This window comes from Amblyomma mixtum, chromosome 3 (assembly GCF_055824585.1).
Source record: "Amblyomma mixtum isolate Tamu chromosome 3, ASM5582458v1, whole genome shotgun sequence".
Taxonomy (NCBI): Eukaryota; Metazoa; Arthropoda; class Arachnida; order Ixodida; family Ixodidae; genus Amblyomma; species Amblyomma mixtum.
The window spans coordinates 267,939,608-267,964,472 of NC_143014.1; the positions used below are offsets into that span (position 1 = coordinate 267,939,608).

Here is a 24,865-nt window from a genome sequence, read left to right on the forward strand (position 1 = left end):
CCCTACTCCTCGCCAAGGAGAGGAAACGCACCATAGAAGCGACTGACCAGTTTACTCGAAATTTTGCATATCCCTACACAAGTCAACCGCTAGTATTTTGCGCTGGAAAACTAACAAATTTTCTTTTTTTAATGCCTGAATATAATATTAAGGCGGAAAAATTTTTAATTTCGAAGGGAACAAAAGAAAATGGTACGTCAACGGTATAGCAGCACTTGCTGTTGGCCGAGTTGGTTTGTTTCCATGCTTGCTGGGCACAGCGCAAGAAAGAACGGAACACAAGAACAAGGAGGAAAAGCATTACAAGGGGAAAAATAGAAAAAATACAAAAAAACACTGCAGTAAAAAAAAAACAGTGACTGAAGCGAAAGGAAAGTCACAGCCACAAGCCAACTAAAATGTTAACAAGGTGAAACTCTGGTAAGGAATAAAGCTGCAGCTCAGGAGACATCTCCTGACCCATCACCGTTCTCACGCCACTGACGCCCCCCAGGATGCCTTCACGGCGCAACCCTACGAGACACCCACTGTGTCCGAGGGCAAGGACGCCTCGGCCTGTTCCAAGAAGAGTTGGAAAACGACACTACTCCCTCCTCCCCCCCCCCCCCCCCCCCGAGGGGAAGCGGTGTCGGTGTGAGAAGGTGATTTGCGTGTGAGGACGGGCGTGCGGAGGGGACGATTGCTTTGCCAAGGTCGGCGAACAGACATTCAGCGATCCTGGAGAAGCGAGCCTCTCGTTTCGACACTCTCCAGCCGGTGTTTTTTTCCTTTTGTGGATTTGCAAATAAATCCTCGTCAATTGTTTTCAGAAGTATTCGATCTGCCGATTCTTATTAAAAAACGAACACACACACAAGAACGAACTTCGAAGGCTTTTTCTTCAAACAGTAACCAAGAATGCATCAGTGCGAAAAGACCAGACACCCAAAGCGAAGCAAACGATCATATTTGATGGTTGAACAGTGACACAATCAAACTTTTTATGACCGGAAAGAAAGCAAAGAACATGGCTAAAAAGTTAAAGTTGCTAAAACCGCTATGAATGACGGGCAACAATTTCAAGAATAAAATGATACAAGGCCAACAAAGAACATGTCAAAAAAGGTAAAAATGGCGATGATCAAGTAAAATGTCTGTAGAAACATGACTGGTAGACATGACGGGAAAAGAATAAAGACAACAAAGAGCTCTGCAAAAAAAAAGAAACAGGCAAAGCAGCGATGATGGACTAAAAGGCACAAGTAAAAACAAACGCTCTAAACAATGTTCAGCTCGAGTTCGCCTCTTTTCGAAGTAATTCAGCGCTCCGTCCTAACGTTCTCCTTGTTCTTGCGTTTGTTTCTTTCTTACAATGTGTCCTGCAAGCATGAAAGTGGTAGCAACCTGGTTGACTAAAGTGAAATAGTTACCTTTTCAACTATTAAAGATATGAACTACTTATTTTTTGGAAGAGCCTTATGATGAACCACCACACCGAATCCCTGCGGTCATCGAAGTCTTCCGTGAGCAGTGCGCTTCGGTGAACGAGGTCGGGGGGGGGGGGGGGGGGGGGACGCACAGGTGCCCACAGACTTAACAAGAATGACGGAAAGCGTGGCTTTGACTGCCGCCAGCGCCCCGAAGCGATAGTCATCGGATGCGAGATAATGCTCTGGGTACGCTTACGGCGGCCGACGATAGCTGGTGCGCAGCTCGCACTGTAGGCTCTTTCTCTTCTGTAGCTCCTCTTTCAGCGGCGGCTGTGTGCCCGCTCAGAGCGCAATCTGGCCTTCCTACCGACGATAGTGATCGTTCACGGTGACTCGAGCCGTGTTCGAAGCCGTCAGTGGCTGTGATGCCGCGGGCGCTTTCGCGAAAAGGCACCAGTTGCGCGTTCAGGGTAGACTCCGCTGTATATTTCCTATTCTACCTCCTCCTCTTCCAACATTCATGAATTTTGAAATTCGGAAAATTTTGAGACACTGTTATGGAAATATTGAAGGTAATGGTTCGTTGTACTGATATGTAGCAAAATTTTAACTTTTAAAGTGTTTCTATAGATCGCATCGAACAGTTAAAAGAGTGCCATAAAAAACTCTTTTGACGGTAGCAAAAACGTTATGAGGAAAAAAAACTGCTGTCTGATGATCTGCGGAAATATTGGTTGTTACAGTGAAATATTCCACTATATGAAAAATTGCGTTCATGAACGGTTTCCTGCTTAAAAATACTTTTGTCCACAATTAACCATTTGCGGAAAAGTTTCTGCGCATGCGCAGTGAAGGCGCAGCCAGCGCCCTCTATAGACAAGCGTCATGTTTGTAAACAAAGGTGGCGCTGCGGTCGGCAGCGACGCGGGCTGTAGGCAAAAATGTAGCATGCCTACACCGCGCCAAGCGATGCTGCCTTCGAAACCAACTCGCATGCGCGCATATTTCAAAGCGTGCGCGTCGCTTGTGGTTAGAAACATTTCTGTTGGTGACCGGACAGCAGTTCAGCACTTTTTCAACCTGTTCGCCACACGGAATTATCTGGCGAAGCGCTGCATAGGCTTCCTTCTGCGCTCCTATGTTTGGCAGCAACGGCGCGGCTACGGCGGTCGACTAGGTTGACTTATTAAATGAAACCTAGAAAGATTGAGGTATAGAGGTATGAAGTCTCAACATCTGGGGCGATACAGCATACCCGATCTCTAGGTGCAAGAAGGACGACGGGATGCACGACGCGAGGCAAGTTTTTTTATGACGAACCTTGTGATGTGCCTGCTCTCGTCCAGCGACTTCAGTGCGGAGAACGCCGAAAACTACTGGACACTGAAGCCATGCAGTTACTTTAAATGAGTCATGCAAATGCGATCTTCACTGGTAATGTCTGAAAAAATGCTTTTTTATTCGCTGCAGGCTTTAAGAGAGGTGCACAGGCTAATGGATAGAAGTTTACCTCGAGCTGCAACGAAGTTACGCTTGCTCTGCAGAGCTAAATATTTTAAGTTATTCTGATTGCAGGCCTTATTCTGCTTGATAACTGGTTTTTGGTCTGGTATTTGCTGTTTTTGTCAGGTTGTGATTGACCAGTAATTGTAAAATTCAGGTAAAATGGGAGATAACACTGCATGATTTTGCCGATACCTTAGCGACGTTTAATTGTTTTCTAGGATAGGTGGTGAAAAAACGTACAAGTTGAAGCTCGTGGCAGCGAAAATAAAGAAAAAACTACGCGTCGTATATTCCTACTACCCGACTACAGTGCTGCTTCAAACGTCGCGCTTAGTGACCCGATGAATGCTGAAGGCGACTGTGGCAGCTGTTTTTTTTTTCTTTTTTTAGTGCGAAGAGATGCCCGGGACGTAGTGCGGGTGATTGTTGGCTGAAAACGGTCCCAGCTGCGTACAATTTACGGTCACACCCACATGGAATGTCGAGTCCAGACTTCTCATAATGAGAGCCCGACAGAACACGAACAAGCTGCAGACGTTGATTCTTGCACTGTTCGCCGCGCGACTGAAGAGCAAACATGCTGATTAAGAGGCGCAAACTATCATATTTCGATGCAGAAATGCAATACTAGCCGCACAGCCGATCCGTCGCCGAACATTTCCCGCTCCACGGCCGCTGAGCATCGCTTTGGCCCATATCTAAATGCGATAAACTTGTGGAAACTTGTGCCGCTGCATTTCTTCAGCATTGCGGTTCAACCACCCGCACCACAGCTCGGCGGAATATTGCAAAATGCGTTCAAAAACGCTCAAGCATGGCATACCCAAGGCACACGGTACCGGCTTTTGCCTACACAACGAAAGTCACTGCTGACTCCAGCGCCGCCGCATCTCCGTGACGTCACGGCCTGACGCTTGTCTATAGACTATTTGGTTTTGGTTGGAAAACATGAGCCAGCCGAGCATTCCCTCGCTGTAGTGCGGCGAATGATGTGAGCTCCTATCCTCGCTTTTGCAGCGTGTATGAAAATGCCAGCTCATTGCTTGGCCTACGGCTGCACGAATTGCTTCGTTCAAAAAGCAAGCACGAAGCTCAGGTTCCCGCCCAGCTCGTTTCGAAACGGATGTTCGTGCTGTATTTCGCGCTTGCTGCCAAGTGCACGCTGCTCGGTCATTCTAGAAAAGTTTTGCTATCGACGCACGTGCGTATTCGGTGGAAACCGAATTATATATATACTAGTATGAACACTCACCATAAATGCAACAATGTCAAGCCGTGGTATCTGAACAGCGGGAGCATGGCAGAGCGCAACCTCGCGTATGTCCGTTCATTCTATAATGCTCCTGCGGCCCGTCAGCACGCAAAGCAACGCTCTGCCGTATCAGCACGAGCCACGATTGAGATAGTACAACGGGTCGGTTACTAATCAGTTAAGTGTGCCTAGCAGCAAAATGTGCTGTATGAAGTTAGCAGAAAATCCTGCCCTATCAAGAAAGCTTACCAACGACGAGAACCAATGACAAGGAAGGCCCGTACTAACGACGGACCATGCCGTTGTCACATAAACACCGGTATTCACCGTCTACGCGCACGCGCCGCTCTCACGAAATTTAGTTCATCGTTAGTTGTTTGAAGGTTCATCATCAAGTTTCTGATGTAACCTTCCTCCTTGAAGGACCAGCCGCGATGAGCTGAGGTAGTGGAGTGGATAGCTGAGGTAGTAGAGTGGAAGTTTTGCCACACATTTCAAGCTACCACGCGAAAAATCTTCGCTCCACCCCGTTTCTAAAAACGCGAATGGGAAGTTCTTCTCCTCTATCATCCTCTCTCGTTAGCAAACGCCCGTTTCCGGCAAAGAAACAACACTAAAACAACAAAACAAGCGCACAGGAACTGCTGAACGCTGCCTTGCACATGTCTGCTCGGGAACAACTTTCCAATCAAAAGTTGCGGTGGAGCTTCGCTCGTTGCATGACAGGTGGCGCTCGCTTTTCCGCAAATGGTCAATTGTTGGATATGATATCTGTCTTGGCCAGGAAGTATCTCCCAAGAATTGCAGGCACAGATAAACCGTGGAGGGGAACAAGACGTTGTCCCTTCACCCGTCTTTCCCAGCCTAGCTGCACATCTTGAATGTGCTGTGCCGCTCGGAAGGCGAAAAGTGGCAGGCGAAGCGGGTTCTTCGGCGGTTCGCGGCGAGAAAGCTCCGTTCCCGCACAGTTGACGCATTTTTAATGCCTCCCGATTACTGCTCTGAGTGGCAGTCGTTCGTTCTGTCCTGAGGAGCGTCTACCTCCTTTCCCCTTACGTGAGCGGCCAGCGCGCCACCGCTCGTCGCGGTGGCATTTAGGAACAGCTGGAGAGGCAGATGTGCCCTCCTCTGCAACCGGGTGGCTCGCACGGTTCGCCTCGTGGCGTTCGCACGCTCGCCGCTGGCTGGTGGAGGAAATGGGGTACACGTGTATCCCACATCCTTCCCTTCTCAAGAAGGCGCCCCCGGAAACGAAGGCGTGGTCAACTTTATTAAATAATACACAGGTCTGTAGACCTAAGTCCAGCTCGAGCTTCACACCACCGAGGAGCCAGCTTCGCCTGCACTTGGCGCCCACCACTACCGGTGAGTCGTGAGACGACCGACGGCCACGGTATTCATCCTGCTTTTAAGGCGAAAGCCTTTAATGGCTCCTTCTCCCGTCCCTCCGTCCGGCGTTACATCCAGCGACTGGAGTGGCTCATCGACGAGTGCAGCTGCCAAAAGGGGACCCCACCTTCGTCAACAGGTGGAGCTGTTGGCGAGGCAGCGTCGAGCGCTGCTCCGTCGTCAGTCAGTGTGCGGCAGCTAGTGGAGAAGGATGGCTCCCAAGCGATGCAGCGATTCCGCGCCTGGTGGGTCGGCTCAGCAGAGGAAGGGCGACTCTCCGAACACGAAACGGCGAAAGGTCAACGAACGCAGTCTCAGTCGTAACAAATATAGGCAGTCATTGGCAGTTGAAGTAGCGCGACAAAGGCTTTGGCCTAGCGCACTTTAGGCTGCCAAAGTGCCCCCATAGTTTTTTTGTTTTTGTTCCCTCAATTAAGGTTCATCCGGCTCGTAGTGTCTTTCATTTTTTGCTGAGACTAATAATTTATAACGAGGTCTGCCTCTGTAATTTCGCCCGAACCCGCGTGGCTGCAACTGGTTGATGCATGGGTTGGGGGACACGGGTTCCGTACAAGTGACGCTTGTGCGTGACTGGCACGGAGAATTCTCTTCAACGCCAACTTCGTGCAGTGTGACCCCCATGCAATAGAAGAGCAGAAAAGCCTGCGGACAATGCAAAGCCAGTGCACCCTACGCGCAACCGCCGTCTCGAGAGTAGAGGGACTAGAATACCTTCCATGCTGCTCAGTTCCTTTCGTAGGTGCAATTTGGTGTGTTCGGCCTCCGCATCGCAATCTTCGACTACGTGCTGCTACCGGGTCTGCAGGCTGCGAACCACTTCCTGTTCCACTAAAGCCACAGCTCTGAGACGCATGACATATGCACGTGGCCACAACCGCTCCTCGTCCACAAGTTTTAAAGGTGCACTAAAGAGGACTCTGAACTCGCCTTTTTACCGCGGGAACTCAATCTAGACGTTCCGAGCATTCTTAGAGACGTCGAGTTATTTTCCTGTGCGGCCAATTTTCACAGCTCAAATCGGATTAAACCTCCCGGCTCCCGCCTTTTATTTTTGAACTCGCCGCAGACAGCAGGAAGAGTCAACTAACGCGTGGAGTGCCTTTCAGGCAGTCGCGTGGCGGCTAAGCATTCGCTTTTATTTTTTTTTGTTTTCAGATATCCGCGTATAAATAGATCCACAATAAAGGAGTAATTACTTATTGACATCCACCCCAGGAAAGCTGTATATCTGAGACACTTATTACAAATCTACTCCACCTTGGGAGACTCCCCTAAACATTTGACTAAATAGATCCAGTCAGAGGCTACTTAGCCGCTGATTAGGTCCACGGAAATAAAAGTACGCGGGGGCTCTTTGCTTTTGCCGATCGCTACGTATCACTCTGCTGATGGCAGAGCGGCAAGCCACCACGGGACTGGCTGCGGTGAGTTCAAATAAGGCGGGAGCCGGGACGTTTAATCCGATTTAAATTATGGAAATCGGACGCACAGGACAATAATTCGAAGTTTCTAAGAATGCTCGGAACGTGTAGATCGAGTTCCAGCGGTAAAAAGACAAGTTCAGATTCTTCTTTAGTGGACCTTCAAGCACCGTGGTTGACGCCACTTTTCTTGTACATCATGCCTTTGAACAACCTAATGTTCAAAAAGTCCTCCGACCAAGCGTTCGCTCGCGCCGTTGGCGGCCATTCCAGGATTGTGAAAAGCCTGAGCCTTAGGCTGGTCGACGCGGCCCCCAACGTCTTCATGCGCACGGCATTCCTACTCCAGACAGACATTTCTTACTTGCTCCCCGTTGCTAACCTCGCCTTGATGTACCTCAGCCTTCAGTGCTCTCTATATGGGTTCGACTACAAATGGCGCAGCTTTCGCTGGGGGCTGACACGGAGGTTCGAATTCGTCGAAGACTACTGGATGTACTTTGTGGGCTTCGGAATTCCACTGGCTTTTGTAACGTGGTTTCCGCACACGTTCTTCTTTTACGCTGCCATCTTCTCAGTCTGTCTCCCCTTGCTCGTCGTGGCCGCATACTCCACTCGGCCCCAACGTACCAGCTCGGTAAGGGACCCCTGTAGCTGATGGGCCAGCCATGCGTATTCTGGGGCGGTGATAAAATAGGTAAATAGGTCTTTGAGGAAAGAAAATGGCGAAGTATCTGTCTCACATATCTCGGTGGACATCTGAACCGCGCTGTAAGGGAAGGAAGGAAGGTTGAAGTCAGTGGCGGTCCTAAGGGGGGGAAGCTTTTTCGTCTGTGGTGCGTCAAGTAGTCCCCTATTTTGTACGTTCACCATGTTGGCGCCTGTCTTATTTCATACAATTCTATGTTCTACAGGTTCCACGAGTAAAATTCGTAGCTATTGTCGAGGTATCGGGGTCCTGCCGTGCCCCCATCGTTGTCTTGCCTTAGCGCCGGCGCGTCCACGACGGCGGCGGCGGAAGTGCCATTCATCTGCGCTTGGGTTGGATAGCAGTCTCATTGGGGCGGAAGGGAGCTACCCAGTCATGTACTTATCCTACCATGCTCGAGCAGGCGGGCTTGACTTCCCGCTTGCTCTTTGCTTTGCCAGGTAGTGCACGAGTGACATGCACGCTGTGTAGGTGCTACCTCGGACGGTACGCGGCCGGGCGCCCCACCCCGGCCGCTCATGCAGTGAAAGTATTTGTCGCGCGTGAAAATAATCGCGCGCGCGATTAGTTCGAGACAGGACGCTGCGTACAATTTGTCGTTTTCTCTAAATGAATGTGCACAGTGGCCGCGCGCGCGCTCTTACTTTCGGACAGAGCCAGGACATTTGCGCACGAGCGGCGCGAACGTGATTACTTTTTGTATTTCATAAATAGCGCGCAAAGCTCTCCCCTGTCCTTTCTTGCTATCGCTCCCCTCTATACTTCTCGGCCCAGTCGCGGTGGCTCAGTGGCTACGGAGCTAGGCTGCTGGCCCAAAAGACGCGGGTTCAATCCCGGCCGCGGCGGCTGAATTTCGATGGAGGCGAAATTCTAGAGGCCCATGTACTGTACGATGTCAGTGCACGCTAAAGAACCCCAGGTGGTCGAAATTTTCGGAGCCCTTCACTGCGGCGTTCCTCATAGCCTGAGTCGCTTTGGGACGTTAAAAGCCAGTACACCAACACCTATACTTCTCCTCGCTATTTTTTCTCTTTCACCTCCGCTGGCTGCAGATCGCGTGCTTCAGATATTAGATGGCGATTGCCGCAGCTGGCAACGTTCTTTCTTCACCTTTTTTTATTTTTTCTTTAAAATAAACCACTACCCCCTATCCCATCATGAGGCACAGCGACGCCAGCGTGGGGTCATTCCTTCTGTTAGCTTCACAAGGCGCGCCGCCCAGCCGCCTTGTCGGAGGGGACCAAGGGCGAAACAAAGCCCCTTCCCCGAACTGAGCAATGAAGGACGCCAACCGCGCTCGTGATATGCTCGGACAGGTGCTTTGACCTTGCTGGACCCACCGTGGAGGGATATCTCACCCGACGACCTGTTTTCGCCTGGCATCGAAATGAATATTGCTCGCGTAACCGTTAACATTCAATGTAAGAGTTACGGTATAACATCAATATCGTCCGCCATTTATTTTTAAACTCTTAATCCACAAGAATCGTTGTACAAATAAAATGTAAATGAAAAACTGTTGTTTCCATTTCTCTTTTTTGTATGCGGAAGTTCGTCCCCCCCCCCCCCCCTAAAACCAATCTCTGGGACCGCCACTGGTTGAAGTAAAAGAAGAAAGAAAGAGGAGCTCCAGTGGAGACCTCCTGAATCATTTCGACCACCTGGGGATCTTTAACGTGCGCTGACATCTCACAGCACACAGGCGCCTTTTGCGTTCTGCCTCCATCGAAAACCCGGCCGCGGCGGAACCCGACCGCGGCAGCCGCGTGGCGGTGACGCTGTTTTTATTTTTTGGCTGCTCGAGCTTAAAGGGTCAGTCTACTCACCGAGATGAGTGTATAAATAATGGCATATTCTGGTAGTTGGCACCCTATAACATCAATAACGAGGGGTCTGCGCCCGGTTTAGGCAGGAATTTATATTTTATTTCGGCGTTAAAAGTCGCGTAAAAAAGCATGGTGGCGACCCCAAACGTTCATTTTGTTCAAGAAAGTGGTAGTCTTTTTTTGTAGAAGCATAAGTGAATATACTACGTACCGTTTGTATGCCCCAATGTCAGAGAAACGCACGTTTTGTTCTAGTAAACTGTAGAAGGCGTACCGCTCGCTTTTTCTGTAAATCACATGAATATTTATAGTTACACGTACGCAAAATGCAGGCACATTCCCACTTTTAGTTCAGCGTATGCTAGCAGAGACGCAAAAATAAACTCAGCCTATAGTGGCGCCATCTGGTCGTCAGGACGGGAACCATTGCTGTAAACAAACCGACTCTCCACTTAAGCCTAGGAGCGGCAGAATCGTCACTATAATTATTAAAATAAAGCAAATTTATCTCTTATATGTTTTCTTATAGGCGAGATGAGACGAAGCGAAAGACAGGCGCCCCATTTATGGCCAGTGAACGCACTGAAAAAGGCAGCAACAACGAGAATTCAGTCCGAAGCAAGAGGTCCGGCTTCGACGGGCGCCGCCATGTTTGTCGCCGCGCGGCGGAAATCCAGATGGTTGCCAGATGAGACTACCATCTCATACAGATGTGTTGACACATTAAAAAATTCTATTTTAAAATGTTCTACCGCACTCCTTGGCACCACAGCTGGCTAAACGGCAATTTGAGTAAAGAGCTATCGGTTGCCGCAAAGAAAATATGGTCGATAAAATTCAGTAGACTGACCCTTTAAACGCGCCCTCTAAGCCGATTGGTAGGTCCCTTGAAGAAGGGATACAAGAAGTGGGAGTAGGCCTAGCTATTCAGTGCACGAAGCCATTTCCGAAGGGCCGCCGCGGTGGCTCAGTGGCTATGGTGCTCGGCTGCTGGCCCGAAAGACGCGGGTTCGATCCCGGCCGCGGCGGCTGAATTTCTTTGGAGGAGAAATTCGAGGCCCGTGTACTGTGCGATGTCAGTGCACGTTAAAGAACCCCAGGTGGTCGAAATTTCCGGAGCCCTCCACTACGGCGTCTCTCATAGCCTTAGTCGCTTTGGGACATTAAACCCCATAAACCAACCAACCATTTCCGAAGGCTATATGTTGTTTCACATGTTTCTTCTGGCTTTGCATTTTTAATGCAACTTCATTCCGTTATCATCCCTTCAGATCTCATTATACCATGCTACTTTGGCCTTTTACACCATGTGCCATTTTGCCTTTCAATGAATCATCGATTGCCTTTATCACTTTTAACGCACGCCATGTCAAACCTGTTCCCGTTCATCGTTTTATGAACCTGTACAACCTTTTGAAGTATGCTGCTGCTGATAGGTAGTGTGACGGTGTACCTATGTATTACGTGTATCCTTCAAAAAAAGAATCGGATGTACGAAGCGCGTTGTCCTTTCTCCTCTCGTGTTCGTCCTATGTTGCGCAAACTTGTTACCGAAGGCCTAGCTATAGTTCCACAGCCTACACAGCCTCAAGTGGATTTTCTGCGATGTCTTCTTTCGGCTCATAAGCCAATGGAACACTGCATACGAGCTTTCGCATGGAATATCTCGTCTGCAACGGGTGCTTTTAAATCGCGCCACTATTAACGCAAACACCTGCGGGCTTCTATCTCTGCAGGCCGCTCTCAAACTGTAGCAATCGCTCAAGCTTTCATTCCCACGATTGGGCACGGCCGTGCCCCTTCCTTCAGTGTGGCTGTTCAAGCAAGTTGGCTCGTCATGACGAAATTTGTAGCGCTTGAAAGACACAGCTTTGCACTGGCGTTGTCTACTTCGTATCTGTCCGTATCTTTCAAGCGCTCTTTCAGGCTTTCAAGCGCAAGTAGGGCATTGTGCATATACAGCGCAAGGCACAAGAGAATTAAGGGACAGCAACGTCACTGTTTGTCCCTTGCCTTGTGCTTTGCGCTGTATATTCCCCATGCAGAATCAATTATCCCGTAAACTCGTACTTGTAATCTCCAAACAGGGCGTTGAAGTTATTTACTGGGCTAGAGTTCCCGGTTTTAGGTGGTAGCGTAAACAGCTTGTTCTGCTGAAAACCCGGCGGCGTCGTCCGTCCTGCGTAAGTCATAAAAAATCCCAGAATTCCTGAAATCAGAATATAGAGAAAGAAAACAGCTGGCATTGGGGTTCCAACGCGAGCCCCCTACGTGTCAGGCGGGCACCCAACGCATATGCCACGAAGGGTGTTTTCTTTTTCGCATGGTATTTATAACACGCGTTTATATGAAGGAAAGAGCTATATACGTATTTACAAAGGGATGAGCCAGTATCCGAGCAAGTTGAATAGAAACAAAACACCACACAACTAAAGCACACGTCTTAACACACGTTAACTAAAACGGTGGCAAAGAAAGACCACACATCAATAACGGGAACGAGTCCGGTTGATAGTCACACGCGCATGTTGGACCGGCAGGCTAATCCTGTCGTCTCCTCCAGCACACACTTCGGCCAGATTGTACGCCATCTGAAATACAGTTACGAAGACAGTGACTGTCACGAAGGGTCTTTTTCTTTATTGCATTGAAGAACACCCATCCTAACAGGCTTCAAGCCTGACTTAACCAGGTCGCATCCCGCAAGCCGTCATACACAATCGCACCAGCACCCAGCTCTCACTTCGTCAGCAGATCAAAATTCCGGGAGACACACGCGTGCATCGAGTAAAGGCAGCCAGGCAGAGGACGATCCTGCGCAGTATACTATACCCCCCTTTCCATAGCACACTGCTCTCTGAATAGAGACTTCGATGAACATGGCGGCTGTGCGTGGCGATCTGTTATGAGGGTCTTCCACACGCTAAACAAACCCATGAGCACTGAAAGATCCCATAGAGCCTTAGAACATTCCATTGTGAGCAAAAATCTCATAGTACAAGGCGTAATCTAAATGTCATTTTTGACAGTTCGTTGAAGAATGTCCCAAAAAACACAGCATCACGAAAAACACAAAGCAATGATCAATAGTTTTTGGCTGCTGGCACAAGCGACAGCTCACAGACCATGGCACAAAAGTCCGTCTTTCACGAAGTCACGCTTGGTAGGTAAAGTTGACGTGTTAAGTTTGAGAGTCTTTGCGGCCGATTGAACACACATCCGTTGCACCTGCTTTACTACGCTGTTGTCTAGAAAGGAGAGGTAAGGCTGCCAATACATTGGTACAGGAAACAACGTCTCAATAAGAACGTTTGTCATCTGTCTTCTGGATAGACTGCATAGGAATTCTAAGGAAAACCGTTCAGTGAGGAAATGGAATGTATCGGCGACTTCTTTAAGAAAACTCCACAGAGGTCCCCCCCTACTACGACCAGTGGGCGCAAACAGAATAGGCAAATGAGCCCTTAATATTCTGTTAAACACAACCAGGAGAAAGGGATGGTCTACTGTTTTAAAAAGGAAAAACCTTGAAAGAAGCTGATTAAGAAACAAGAGCTGAATACCAGCTCGACCAACCTCCGGAGGGAGAAACAAATTGTCTCGTCGTATAGGCTCCCATTGAGCGCGCCACATAAATGTCGCAAAATTCTACGCATTGCCAGTACTTTTTGGAGCGAAAAGCTCCACTTCTCATCGCAAAGCTGAAGGTCAAGTCATACCTTGATTTGACCTCTAAGTGGGGGCTCACCGGAGGTGTGGCTGTGAGTTCATACCACGTGACTTGTCACAGCTGTTAGCGCTCATTCCGCCGCTGCGCCGACCGCCTCTCCGACCGCTCGCTCTCGCCATTTGCGCCGCGTGACTAACCAAGTGATTCGCTCTTGCTGCATAAAGGCCAGCGCTCGCCACCGAACCGGTCGCCGGGACGAGTTGTTCGGCTGAGCAGGCGCCGGGCTTTTTCTAGCGATCTCTACGACAGAGAGCATCCCGAAGTCGCGTTGCCTAGAGATTGATTTATTTTATTTATATAGAAATATTGTAACCCTCTACAGGCTCCAACAGAAGTGAGTCACCAGACAAAAAAAGCACAACGGTCCAAATAACAGTAAAAAAGTGTTGTGTCCCCTTCTTTCCTTTGTGTGTGTGTGTGTGTTACCAGTGCAGTGTTCCGTCCTAACGGCCACTTGCCCCCCCTTCGCGCGCTGTCCTGAAGCGATGGCCTGAAGCGTTTTCAGAGCACTGTTGCACGTACTTTCTAGCTTAGAAATGTGTCCCTCCTTCATAATAAAGTAGCTATATTATTCGCTTCTTTTTTTTTTAGATTTTCGTCGCCGGAGATATCGAAGGTATAGGAATCCTCAAGAAATAAACCATTCGCACCTCAGTTTTTATACGTAGGGTGTATTGCTTCACAAAGACTCCTTAACGCGCGTAATATATGCGTATGGTCTAGAGAGTTTCCTCGCCCTTCTAAAACTAATTGAACACGGGAAAAACTTAACTGAACGCGTAGCAAACTAAGCAGTAATCGGCATATGGTTCTTCGAGTGAACTTATTTCGCCACGGCACGAGCGACTGGCCCGCTCAAAAAAAATTACCTTCTCGATTACGTTGTTCAAGTATGCGTCTATATATATTCACGCCCGACCGAAGAGTTGATAAATGCACGAAATCGGCTTCTAATTTTGATCAGAGACAACAAAGGCTGTGGTCCCTATCTTAATTTAAACGCAAATCACCTCGAGAGATTTGTCAAAAATCAGCGCAGAAAGCGAAAGCTGCGCACTGATCCGCGTGCTGACACATGATACCTCGCATGGCGTTTTGTGTTACTAAAACGTTGGGACGGAGTAAAAAAATAGAAAAGCGAAAAGCTGGAACACACCTAGTTGTGGCACGCATCGTAGTGTCTTTTCACAGTGGAGAGGGTAGCGCAACACTGCATCGGCATTTTACTTTTCAAACGAAGCGCAGCCGTTTTAACCCAACGCTGGGCAGCGGTTTCGTTTTCTGTACCGTACCAACATGGAGGACTTAGTTCTCGGAGCGCCGAGAGATGGCGCTGCGCATTTCGCATATCGTCTATTGCGCCTCCGCTCCGCTCACGGTTCCCGCTCACCCTAACCGGAGCGTTGGCCACAAAATTTATTTTTAGCTGAGCGGGAACGAGGCGCACAAAGAGCCTCTGGTGCACAAAGAGCCTCTGGTGTTGAAATGTGAAAATATAGTCGGATACAACTTAAGTCTGCAGTGAAGCTCCGCCCACATTCAGCCTCCGCGCACAGAATTCCTCCACGACGAAAAAGTAGTCCGCTGCTTAAACCTTTCTTGTTACCTAAACGAGGAGCTTACCACGAGGAGAAAATTATCAGCTCTAAAATTTTGATACGTGGTTTGTGTGGTATAGTCAAACATTAAAAAGGTTATTTCGTTTACTGTTGCGATTGGCCAGCGGAGTAATACAAGACGCCGCGGACCACGGCCCAGTGTTAGCAACTGCTGTTTTTTAAAATTGTATTCTACTATAGGCAACAGGAAAAAAAATAGCTGTATTTTCCGTCGCAGTATAAAGGCATATAACATTTTATAATATGTAAGGTGAAATGCATATGCTGTTTTTGAGCAGTCGTTTTTTATTTCTGTTATCGAGCACAGTTGCGAGCCAATGCCAGGTCAGAAAGTAGTCGTGATGAGGCGAGCCTCGAGTTCGTTCCTCTGCTGTCTTGTGCGCGATACGTGCAGCGTTTGTCTTGTACCGCTAGGCCGCTAGCTAGTGCTTTGCTTACGAGCCGGCGTCATGACACGAATGAGGAGTGTGCTGCAAGACCCACTCTTGGTGAGTCAGCTCACCAGGCACGACATTGAAGACCTTTTAGTAATGGCATTGTTTTCTGTGACTCGGCGAGATCCGCTTTCGGCGTCCGGGTATCTGAATTTCGACGCTATGGAAAATGGACTTCTCCGATCGTACTGTCGCTTCAAAAAAGCTGGTATTAGAAGATTGAAAAGTGCTCTGCTCGTTCCCGACGTCATCGCGACGCCGCAAAGAGTGATCGTCCCCGGAGATGAAGCCCTGTGCATCACTTTGCGTCGCTTGTCATACCCGAACAGGCTCTGTGAATTAGAGCAACTTTTCGGCCGGCACTATTCAGTGATTTCGTCGGTGACCAGCACTGTGCTCTCGCACATAGAGGACAACTTCGTTCACCTCCTAAAAGACGTGAACAATCACAGCTGGCTTGATTTGCCTACAATTGAAGCGTTCTCCCAGGTAAGGAATTCATTCGAATTTCTTAAACCACCATTACAGACATTTACTTTGCAGGCTGTGAATTTCAAAGGGGCTCCCCTCCACAACTGTTGGGGGTTCATAGACGGAACCACCCGAGCTATCAGCAGGCCATCAACTAGCGAAAAGATTTTCTTCTCTGGACACAAACGCATACACGCTGTCAAGTATCAGTCCATCATGTGTCCGAACGGCATCATATATGCCAGCTCAGCGGGCCATTCTTTGGTAGCCGGCACGACGCTGGTGAGTTCCTTGTTCCGCTTTTTTTGGCGTGGCTTGAGCACAACTGACTTTTGTAGAGGAAGGGAACAGTGAGTTAACCCGTTTACTTATTTACATGTCTTTCAGGTATCCTGCGGAAAAGCAAGACATACGAAAAACTGGAAAAGCTTGTCCAAGGGCACACCTATGGGGACCCGGCTTACCTAACATTGAGGCCACTGTTGTTAAAGCCAGGGTGTCGAACCGGAACCGAACCTGAACCCGAAACCGGAACCGAACCCGAATTTTTGGTCGGAACTGGAACCAACCGAGCCCAAATTTTTTTCGCCATCTTGGAACTGAACCCAAACCGGAACGATTCAAAGGAACTTTAAGGCAGAAAGCTGGGCTAGTTGGTGTTTGGATTCAGAGGACATAGAGGACAAACGCATTGAAGCGCGCCTTAATGACAAGATTTTACGCATTTTTAGGTATGTAGACGATTTTCTTGTGGTAGCAAAACGTGAAGACCACAGAAATGAGGATCTAATCCAGCATACTCTAGATCTTTTTAAGTCCTGTGCCGGAGCTCTGAGTTTTACCCATGAACTTGAACATAATGGTAGCCTACAGTTTCTTAATGTTCTTTTTTTCTTTGGTGAATCACACGTTTGCCACATGTACCAGCCAAGGCCCAAAAAAGCAATTTTGAATTTTGATTCGGCCCACTCCAAATTGGTTAAAAGAGGCATTGCTAAGACATGCCTTCTTGCTGCTTTAGAAAAGTCTTGCTCGCACAATATGCTTGAGGGCGTTGGAAAGCAGGCGGGTCGCCTGGCTAAGGCAGCTTTTCCTGTATAACTGGTGGCATCGGTCGCCGAGTGTCTGATACACAAGATTAAAGCTGGGGACCATAAGCTGACGACTGAGCGATAAGCTCACGAACGGGCGAGATGCGTGACACTGCCCTATGTTCTCCAGTTTACGCACCGCCTTAAAAAGGTGGCCTAGAAAGGCAATATAAGGGTAGTGCTTACGGCACCCAACAAACTCGGGAAACATTGCAGAGTGGTGAATGATGACTGCAACAGAAAACTGTCATGCCCCATCAAGCATGGGAAGCCGTTTATGGCCTGCAGGACCAATGTGGTCTAACGGATTCCGCTATGTTGCGGAAAGTGCTACATCGGCCAAACCGGCCGTTGCATCAATGTTCGCCTCATGGAGCAGAACAATTTGGCAGCTGCTATATCAGGCCCTGGACCTTGGCGGCACATTGCAAACGTTGTAAGCATGATGACAAAAAATGTACCCCTTTGTTTGAGCAGACACGTGTGATTTATGTCAGTGCAGATCAGAAAGAGCGGGAAGTATTGGAAGCCTTTCTCATTCACTTGGAAAGGCAAACGTGCGTGAGCAAACCAAATGTTTATCTGTGCACTAAAGATTTGAGGTTCTTGTATCGGGAAGTGGCACCACGCATGCGATTCAAATGTTGATTTTTTATGCTCCTGATTGTCGCCTATAAATTCGTTGTTGTTCTCGAGAATAAAGTCAGTTGATGTCTAGCGCCTGTGTTGTCTTTCTCTACCCTGTCGTCCTTGTTTTTTTAGCGCTACTACTATGTCCTCTCAATCAAAGGAACTGTTCCGAACCGGTTCAGGACTCGGTTCAGCCGTACATTTTGTGCAACATGGTATACTTTTTTCTTTTTTTTTACAGACCAAATGGCATATGCCAACGCGTAGATTTACCCAGTGAAAGCTGTCGGCGCTATGAAGTGCGAAAATGGCATCCAGTCGAAATGGCATCCAGGTCAACAACAAAACTGAAAGAAGTATCGTGTCCAGGAAGAAAGTTAATTGGCATTTCCGGAATGTCCTTTTGGTAATTCTGAAGTATTTTACGCCAGATTGACGTGAAATGTTGGATTTTATAGTATCCCGCTTTCACGTGCTTACGTACAGCTTTAATCGAATTGTTAGCACTGCTTTAACTCGTAAAGCACTGAGTGAGAATGGTTTCTTTTTCTTTGTGTCGAGTACCATAAATATGTGAAGCGTAGGCGCAATGACCCAATCACGTCGTGCAACATTCACTTTCTGAGGCATTCCTTGTCTCAGATAGCAGATAATGAATAAGACCACTCACGATGGCTCAGTGGCTGTGGTGGCGGGCGCAACAGAGAAGCTTCGTTTACTGATGCCTTAGGCTACTTGGCCATCTTCGAAGATTCTTTTTATTGTTGCCGCATGGAGTATCAGGAACCTCCCTGACCTCGTCTTGCCTTACTTGACTGGGTTGAATTCCGCGACCTCGGCATACGGCCTCATGGCACTATGACTCCATTACTCTGCCTGCATATAAAAATTCCTGATGGCGCACACGTCATGAAAGGGCGACCAGTCAGGAGGTTGAACTTTCGCAGGATATACGTTCTGAGCTAAAATGAACTGTTCTCTGAACAGTGACCTCGCCGAAAGTGGCGATTGTGCGTGTTTATCAATCATACGGCTTCTTCGCACGCTAAGCAGTCTTATTAACAGGAAAAGTTCACACAGAATTCCGGTGACCTTCATTACTGGCACAAGTCTTTAGCGTAAGGCATGACATCATTGTCCTTTTTAAGAGACTACTGAAGTGAGCTACGTCTCAAACGAACATAGCGTCACAAATAATTTCGTTGTTCAATAGTTCCTCCTTGCTTGCAGAGGTAGCAATTCACTGATCATGGCACAAACGTCCGCTTGGCTCGATGACATGTCCCAACACGTAAGGTCGATGTTTGAAGTCTAAGAAAGGTTTTTGGGGCCTATTGAATGTACATCCTCTGAACTCGCCTTAATATAAGACCGTCAAGAAAGGCCAGGTAAGGCTGCACGTAGAGGAAGTAATGACCAATTAGAACCTTTGTCAGCTGCCTTCTGGAGAAGCCGTACAGGTATTCTAAGGAAAAGCGAATATTTAGGAAATCGAGTGTGTCAGCACAAAATTCCCTCACGACTATGTACAGTGTGGTCCACTGTTAAAGGGAACCTCGCGCAGCGTTCCCGCCGCGCTCCGCAAAGCGCCCCTTTTGAGAAGTGGCGAGAATCGGCAACACCAGGCGCATGCTCGGTAACCGCGGAAGGTGGAGCCAGCCCCGCGTCGTCTGCTACGGCGCTCTTTTGGCGCTTGGCTTGCGGAGGTAGAAACTCTGGAACGCGACGGCTGAATTTAACATAACAACCAGATTTTTCTCGCAACTACGTAATGAACGTGTGTTTCTGCAATATATTTTTTTCATTTCCGATTCCTCTTAGGCAATTTTTCCGCGATGCAATACAGGTGCAGGAGGGACATCTCTAGTTCTCGTCCACTTTCTGTTCTGAACCCACGAAAGCAACCTCCTGTAGCTGCGGCGGGCTATTAGTGCATTTGCTCTGACGCCCAACATCAATGGCCGACATGGTTCCGGTATTCATACTCCAGAACGACAAACGATGCAGCTGTTGGCAACGAGACAGGTTAATGATGCAGAAATACCCACAATTTCATGCAAAAAAATTTTTACTCTTCATTCTGCTCTAGCAATGGGGGTACAAATTTTCGAAATTGGGAATCGTGCATAACGCAACGCCCGAGTGCACGATCGGCGGCACCAGGCACACGGGCACTAAGCGTGGAAGGAGTAGCCGGCCGCGTGTGGTCTGCAACAGCGATGTCGTTCCTTGAAGCACTTTCGCCTGAAAGACTAAAATAAAGGCAGAACATACAAACTGAGCTGGAGATAACCAGAAAGCCGTTGATATCGAAAGCAGCCTGGTCGCAAAAGGGATGATGCGGCATTTCGTATTTCCCAGGGAGCAGACGACGGTGATAAAACGCTGTTCGGTTCCCAACGGCTTCACTTGTCTGGCAGCAGTCTGTTCGAGATGGCGACGGACCAAAATAGCCCCGCTGCAGGTACAGGAGGTTTTTTTCGTGGGATCAGAACAGAAAGTCGACGAGAACTAGACATGTCTCTCCTGAACCACGAATGCATCGCGGAAAAATTTCCTAAGAAGAATCGGACATAAAAAATACATTGCAGAAACACACGTCCATTACGTAGCGGTGAGGAAATCTGGTTTTTATGTTAAATTCAGCCGTCGCGTTCCAGAGTTCCTACCTCCGCAAGCCAAGCGCCAAAAGAGCGCCGTAGCAGACGACGCGGGGCTGGCTCCACCTTCCGCGGTTACCGCGCATGCGCCTGGTGTTGCCGATTCTCGTAGCTTCTCAAAAGGGGCGCTTCGCGGACCGCGGCGGGAATGCTGCGCGAGGTTCCCTTTGACAGTGGACCATACTGTACATAGAAGACAGATGAGCATTTAGTCACCTAATAAGCACAGCTGCCAGTAAGCGGTGGTTTTCGGTTTCGAAAAATAAAAATCATGAAACAGGTTAGTGGACAAAAACTGCACGAAAGTCTCACCACACTGTATCAAGGTAGCATGAAATTCTGTCCACGCATGGTCTCTCTTTGAAAGCGCCCTAGAGAAGTCACAAAAATTCTATGTAACGAATTTGCGGTCCTCTTTTTGCAATGCACCAATTGCAACATTTTCACAATGCAACGTTGCATCGAAGACGTCGCAAGTTTGTGTCCGTACAGACACGATGTGCCCCCAACCAATGCAAGCCTGCTTTTTTGTAATATTCTTTTCATCAGAGCAAGAGACGGAGACGACATCAGCCTAGGCCCAAATCTTAACTTTACACTGTACTAGCGACAAGCTATGATTAGCTGTGTTTTTGAAGAACCTGAGCTGTAGGTGGTCGAGATATATATAATGCGAGTTACGAAGGCGATGTAGAGCAGGAGATGAAAATATAATATTTTTGGTAAACTCTCTAGATGTATGCTGCAGGTGTGCCAGAGTGTGTGTGTGTGGGGGGGGGGGGTGACTGGCAAGCCGCTTTTGGGGTGACAGAAAGATGTCTTGGCTGCATATACCTGCAAATACAAGGCAACTTCCGCTCATAGTGGGCGCATGCAGTGGTCCTGACGGCGCCCGCTTAAGCATTTTGCGCCGGAGAAATTCCCGATTGACACGAGCATCAAGAGAGATCTGTTACTCGCCTGACGGGGACTCCGAAACTGCTGAAGCTGAAAGGTTTTGTAGATGAAAAATCCATCAGCTTTTCTTTTTATGTATCTCATCCGGCAGAGTCTAGTACACATAGCCGGTGTACACTAATTCTGAGTTCATTTGATTTCGCGGCTCTTGCGTAAGTTTAAATCTTTTTGCCGCGGACAATAAAACATCCAGCATTGAGCAAATTTTTCAGTGCTGTTTTATATGCTGATATCACATAGAAAAGTAAACAGCAAAACAAGGTTGAATAAAAACATACGTTCAGAATTTTTTATAGTCTGAACCCGTTTGAACCGGTTCGACGCTATCCGGAGCGGTTCGAACCGGAACGGAATGTCGCTCCAGAGCCGAACCCGGAACTGAACCCGAAAGGCGTGAACCCGAACCTGAACCGAACCCGAAAAAATTCCGGTTCGACACCCTGGTTAAAGCCCTATGGTGGAGGCAGGATAACAGCACGGCAGGAATCACTTAATAGGGAAATGAGCAAAGTAAGGCAAGCTGTCGAGTGGGGCTTTGGGAAGATCGCAGGGTTGTTTGCATTTCTTGATTTCAGAAAAATCAGAAGCCCCACCGGTAGAACTTGCCTCGCATGTACAGGGTCAGTGCACTTCTTGCAAATTGCCACACATGTGTCTATGGCTCTCAAGTATCCCAGTACTTTGGCCTCGAGCCACCAAGCTTAGAAGCATATCTCACTCCACAGCGTCATTAATGGCTGCGTGGAGAGCACATAAGGTCATAGCACGAAGACCTCAAGCATTCAGAACAATGCATGTAGAAAACCGTTTATTTTCAATCCAAGATTCTGGCCCCAACTCCGTCCCTTCTTCAGGATACCGACTGGAATTTTCAGTAGCAGCAGAAGCAGGGAGCTGGCCCGACGCGATGGACCGTTAGATTTAAAGTAGATGCAAAGATTCGTTGAGAATTACGCCAGAGTTCAAGAGACACTCAAGGAGCGCTTGCAGACACCAGGTTCAGTGACCGAAAGCAGCAAGGCTATTTTTAGAGGTTACGATCGGCTTTTGCAGAAATTTGAAACCTTGTTAGGTATCCACATTTCCGTAGCCTTCTTCGGGACTTGTGAAGAACTAGCAAAGGCTCTACAGAGCTCAACATAATGCGCCGCAGGTGCAAAAAAGGTAGCACAGGCTCTCTGCGAGGCGATCTCCCACTTGCACTCTCAAAACTGCGTTTGAGAAGCTGTGGCAGCACAGGAGCACAACAGCAGCACGCCTAGGCCTGAAGTAACCTCATATGTCAAGACCGACAAAGCCTCCTGCGAGGTATGAGACGACTGATAGACATGTCTAGCCAGTTGCACTTGACGTTAAGGCCACGCTGCGCAAGGAGTATTTCGCTTCTGCTGACCGAATCATAAGTGAAACAAAGCAGCCTTTTGAGCAGCCGAGCATGGAACAGCTCGTAAAACTAGAAGACATCTTAACTAGCGCCACTGGAGGTAGTCGGTATACAGCAGATAAACTAGAGGCGGCTTTGGGAGTGCATGCAGTTGATTTTGACTTGTGCAGACTCTCGGCGCAGTTTATGCTATGACGAACTCTTCTAAACGGCGCTGATTCTACCACAACTCTGGGCATTTTAGAGATCCTACAAAAGAAATCGCAAAACATGTGCGAGTTGATGATTCAGGTCGTGAAGTATGTTCAGCTTCTGTTTTGCATACCAGCGTCTGTTTCTTCCGGGGAACGCTCTTTAGCGCTCTGCGCATAATAAAAACGTATTTGCGCAACCGAACGACTCAAAATAGGTTAGCGCATCCTTTGATTTTGCATATACACAAAGAAAGAACGGCGCTCTTAAGTATAGACGACGTCATCAGGCAGTTTGCGGCAGAACAGCGGAGTGAGCGGCAACCTTTGGTGTTTAGATTTATTGGGGTTTAACGTCCCAAAGCAACTCGGGGCAACCTTTGGTCCCGCGTAACCACCTAAAAGATCAGCACTGTCCGAAATTTCTCCTGCTTGCGCTCATTATTGGTAACTGTATACATGCACTGTAGCATGTTTGCTTGTATTGTGGTACTTAAACTGTTGTTTTATGTTATGGTTTTGTTCATGCGCGAATGCCTAAATATGTAAATTTGTCAAATGTGAATAAATATATGCGTTCGAGTGAATTTACCTCTACCCCAAGCTTGTACTTAAAAATTTCCTTCGTGACATGTTTCGCCCAAGGTGTGGCATTTTCTTCATCGTCTTCCTTTAGACCAAAGATGACAAGGTTATTTCTACGGCTCTGATTTTCTAGATCATCCAGCTTTCTGATCATGTGTAACATTTCTTTCTGTACAGCAGTAATTGCTACTTCGCATGCAATTATTTACCTTCTGGTAAGCTTTAAGTGATGCGAGTCCTCCTCCGGTCTGAAGAAGAGCTTGAGGAGGCCTGAATTTCAGTAACCACCTTCAGAACACAGTCAGTCTTAGGCCCTGGATTTTCTTCGACATTTCCGAGTCAATTGTAATAGCAAACGCACCACACAGAATAAATCATAGCAACAGCGGCAAAGGCACTCGGGGATTGGCAGCGCCACTAGCCCAGAAGAGCTAGTTTTTAAGCATTTAGAAAAAGACCATTTATTACCAACCTGTATAAAGACGAGCATTTGTTTGAGCATTGCGCCTGGTGCCACCGAGCACACTGAAGTGGCCGCGCGGTTGCCTGTCCCTTTTATACGGCCCGAACATTGTCGCTGTCGCCGTCGGTGTCCCGAAAGGACGCACCACCTCCCATGATGCTTCGGGTATCAAGTTGACGAAGGAACGTGTCGGATTGGGTTTGGAAGGCCATCGCTGACGCGCAGTTCCGCTTGCAGGAACACCTATATAAAAACGAGCATTTGTTTGAGCATTGCGCCTCGGCTGGTGCCACCACGGGCACAAGCCGAAAGCGGCCTCGTCTAGTTGATGAAGCCGATGAAGAACGGGAGGAGCGTCTGGAGAAGCAGCAGCACAGGTAGCAATGTACCTCAAGCAGAAAAAAGCAGCGGATGCTGCCAAAGTCTCCGCGTCGACATCAGCCACTGGTTCGGTTGCCTTTCGCTCCCTATAACCTGATTCAGCCGAGTTCAGCCACACCATTTTGTTTTCGCCTCCATCGAGACGTGGCCGTCGCGTCACATGAAATTAAAATTGGTTTTGAGGAAAGGAAATGACGCAGTAACTGTCTCATATCTCGGTGGACACCCGAACCGCACCGTAAGGGAAGGAATAGAGGTAGGCGTGAAAGAAGAAAGGAAGAAAGAGGTGCCATTGTGGAGGTCTTCGGAATAATTACGACCACCTGGGTGTCTTTAACATGCTCTGACATCGCACGCATGGCATGAAAGTGGGTTCTGCATAGAACGTCGGTGAACTTTGATGCGTTGAATAGAACGCTGGTTGTGTTCGATGCAACGTCCGGTCGCACACAGCTAATTAAAGCTCCTGGCCGGGCGTGGTAATAATGAAACATTAAAACCAGCGTTGTGTATTATATCACCGGAGCTATCGCTCGACATTCGGCTCAGCAGCGCTGAACCCTTGTAAATTTTTTCCTTCCACAATGCAAAACCTGCATGGCATAGATAAGCTTCGAAACCAATAAGATATTGCAAACTGGTGCTCCTGCAAATAGAGACAGCGCTCTGCCCTTCCAAGCCTGGGTTTGTCGCCTAAATAACGAGTTCTGAGAATCCCAGTGATTCCCACTATTAC

The 24,865-nt window shown here is 48.2% G+C and overlaps 1 pseudogene; it reads left to right on the forward strand.

Moving 5' to 3' along the window:
- The first annotated feature begins 15,331 nt into the window (after window positions 1-15,331).
- Window positions 15,332-21,859, forward strand: LOC149354679 (uncharacterized; annotated as a pseudogene).
- Window positions 21,860-24,865: the final 3,006 nt, after the last annotated feature.